Genomic DNA, 3,938 nt, shown 5'->3' on the forward strand with positions numbered 1-3,938 from the left:
CCAAAGGATGCATTCCACTGCTGTTTTTTCCATCTGTTCAAGTCTTTCTCCTTTTATCTCTCATAAGATAAAAGGTGTTTGTGCCACACCCTTGGAAATCTCCCTGAGATCAGGATGGTGATGTGATTAAAGGTAGTGTATATAGGATCAGCAATGGACTGTGAAACACAAGGTCAGCAGTTCCAACTGACCAGCTGCTTCTTGGAAACCCTATACAGGCTTGCTATGAATCAGAACAGACTAGACATCATTTAAGAACAACAACAATCTCACCCTTGGACTCCTGGAATGGTGCTGTAGGATAAGCAGTGGACTGAAAACCACCAGGTCTATAGTTCAAATCCACCAGTTGCTCCTTGGCAACCCTATACAGGATAGCTATGAGTCAGAACTGACTCAACAAAACGTAACAAAAACAACATCTCACCATTAATCCTCTTATTGACTTATCACATCAAATCACATCATAGGGGATAACTACATCTCAACTGCCAAACCACTGTGAATCCTGGCCCAGTCAAGTTAACACAAAACATCAACTACCACATTTGGGAAGATGTCTACTTGGTTTTGTTAAAAATTTGATATTAGCCCTGACCTCAAAATAAGATTTTTTCCTCCCATGGGATAAAAAGTCTCTCTCTTTTTTTAAGGCACCCAAGTAGAGTCCCTGTGTGGTACTGTTGGATAAGTGCTGGACTGTAAGCTGCAAGGTCATCAGTTCAAATCAACCAGCAGTTACCTGGCAACCTTATACAGAGTCAGAACCAACTTGTCAGCACTTAACAACAACAATGAGAGAATTTACCTACAGTCATTCACTGATTGCAAAGACATGTTTAAACACACTTTGTTTTTTAATAAACCTGTGCATGTATAAACTGGAGTTCTGGCAATAGTACCTTTTGATTTACTCATGTACATAGACAAAATTGTAAAAGAACTTATAAGAAAAATAGAAGATTCTACTATAATATTAGAAGGATTTTTTTTTTTCCATTGTGATTTGAGTGAAAGTTTACAGAGCAAGTTCATGCACATTTTGATTTGTGATATTGGTTGCAATCCCCAGTGTTACATCATTCTTCTCAATTCCCGTGGTTACCATTTCCCTTTGTCCTTCTTTCCTATACTTCCTGCTTTATGTCCTTTGGCCCTGGGCAAACTCTGCTCTTTGGATCTTATATGATGGCTGATTGTTCTAAGGAATGTGTATCTCCTTGATGTTAGTATTTACTTTATAGGCTTTTTTAGTGTTTGGCTAAAACTTGACCAATGGGATTAAGTTCAATTTAAAGGTTCCACTAGTCTTTATCATACCAGAAAGTCTTGGGTCTTTTGCTAATTTGTTTGTTTGTTTTATGATTTAGAATATTTTTTTTCCCAATTTTCTCCCACTCTATTCAGGACCTTCTATTGTGATCTCTTTCATAGTGGTCACTGTGGCAAATGGACACCATCTAGTTCTTCTGGTCTCAGGGTCATGGAGGCTAGGGTTTATGTAGTCTGTTCATCCTTCGGAATAATTATTTTCTTACATCTTTGATTTTCTTCACTTTTGTTTGCTCTGGACAGGGAAAGACCAATATTTGCACCTTAGATGGGCACTAAAAAGTTTTTAAGGTCTCAGTCACTCCTAAAATAAAATTTAGAATATTGTCTTTGTGGACTATGTTATGCCAATTGACTTTGGTGTCTGCTGAGACTATGGTCCTGAGACCCAGTCCCAGGCCTAAGAGCTAGGCCCTTCAGGTGTTTGTTTATAGTCAAGAAATTTTCATAAATTTGTACCCTGTATGCTCTACTACATTCATGGATAAATTAGTGGCACACATAAATTGATGTTATTGTTTAGTGCTGTTGAGTTGATTCCAACACCTAGTGATCCTGTATAGGGTTTCCAAGGAACAGCTGGTGAGCTTGAACCACTGACCTTGCAGTTCAAACAACTTTGCAGTCTGATTCATTAGCCCACAGCCACACCAGGACTCCCACACATAAATATATACGTAGAAATATCCTCTGTTAATTATACATATGTATATAATTTTTAGGAGGATGGTGGATCAAGTAGACATGCAGTAAGGAGCTCCGTCAGCAACAACACAGAATATCAGACCAAGCAGGCACAAGGGATGATACTAGAACTCTGAACCACATATAAAGGAATATTTATAAGCTTGGAAGGCTTACAGCTAGGGAAATTTGTAGCAGAATCAAGAAATCCATTGCTTTCTAATTCAAGATGCTCAGCTGCTCCTGGAGCCACCATCTTGGGAGAGACCCAAAGGGGGAAGGATCAGAACAGCCACGAACACCTGACAGAACCAAGGAGATACAGGTGTGGACATTCTTTTTTTTTTTTGGTAAATGTTGATTGATCTCTTGCTGTCTATGCATCTTCATTCTAGTGACTAGAGAGGATACCTGAGCAAATGGACACCCAACTCCCACCCCATGATAGGAGGGTCCTACTATGCATGCACACAGATCTCCTCGAAATTTAAAGTGACAGTTTCCTTTTAAAACCAAACAGCTACCACTCATCTGTCAGTTTGTGGTATTGTGGTGGCTTGAAAGTTGCTGCAATTCTGAAAGCTATACCACTGGTATTTTAAATACCAGCAGGGTCACCCATGCGGGACAGGTTTCAGATGAGCTTCCAGACAAAGACAGACTAGGAAGAAAGAGTTATGAACTACTTCCAAATATTTAGTCACTGAAAATCTTATGAATAGCAGAGAAACACTGTCAGATATAGTGCCAGAAAATGAGACCCTCAGAATGGAAGGCACTCAAAATGCGACTGGGGAAGAGCTGCCTCCTCAAAGTAGGGTTGACAGTGATAACACGAATTGAGTAAAGCCCCTGGGAGAAAAGCCACAGGACTTTCATTTGCTGATGAGGCACAACTCAAAAGAGAAGAGAAGCAGCTGTAAACATCCACTGAGAATTGGAACATGGAATATAAGAAGCATGAATCTGAGAAAATTGGAAGTTGTCAAAAATGAAATGGAACAAATAAGCATCGATATCTTAGGCATTAGTGAGCTGAAATGGACTGCTATTGGCCATTTTGAATCTGACAACCACATGGTTTACTATGCAGGGAATGACAAATTGAAAAGGAATGGTGTTGCATTCATCGTCAAAAAGAACATATCCAGATCAGTCATGAGGTACAACGCTGTCTGTGATAGGATAATATCCATGCATCTACAGGCAAGCCCAGTTAATACCACTATTATTCAAATTTATGCACCAACCACTAAAGGCAGTGAGGATGAAATAGAAAAATTCTACCAACTTCTTCCATCTGAAATTGATCAAACATGCAATCAAGATGTGTTGATCATTACTGGTTATTGGAATGCAAAGGTTGGGAGCAAAGAGAAAGGATCAGTGGTTGGAAAATATGGCTTTGGTGATAGGAATGATGCTGGAGAACACATGATAGAATTCTGAAAAACCACTGATTTGTTCATTTCAAATACCTTCTTTAGACAGCACAAGAGATGACTATACACATGGACCTCACCAGATGGAACACATAGAAACCAAATTCACTACATCTGCGGAAAGAGACGATGGAAAAGCTCTAGATCATCAGTCAAAAACAAGGCCAGGGGCAGACTATGCAACAAGCAATCAGTAACTCTTATGCAAATTCAAACTGAAGCTGAAGAAAATGAAAACAAGTCCACGAGAGCCAAAGTATCCACCTGAATTTAGAGATCATCTAAGAACAGATTTGATACAATACACATTAAAGACCAAAGACCAGAAGAGTTGTGGGATGACATTAAGAACATAATACATGAAGAGTGCAAAAAGTCATTGAGAAGACAAGAAAGAAGGAAAAGGTCAAAATGGAAGTCAGAAGAGACACTGAAACTTTCTCTCTAGTGTAGAGATATTAAAGCAAATGGAAGAAATGA

The sequence above is a fragment of the Chrysochloris asiatica genome, unplaced genomic scaffold (assembly GCF_000296735.1).
Source record: "Chrysochloris asiatica unplaced genomic scaffold, ChrAsi1.0 scaffold00239, whole genome shotgun sequence".
NCBI lineage: Eukaryota > Metazoa > Chordata > Mammalia > Afrosoricida > Chrysochloridae > Chrysochloris > Chrysochloris asiatica.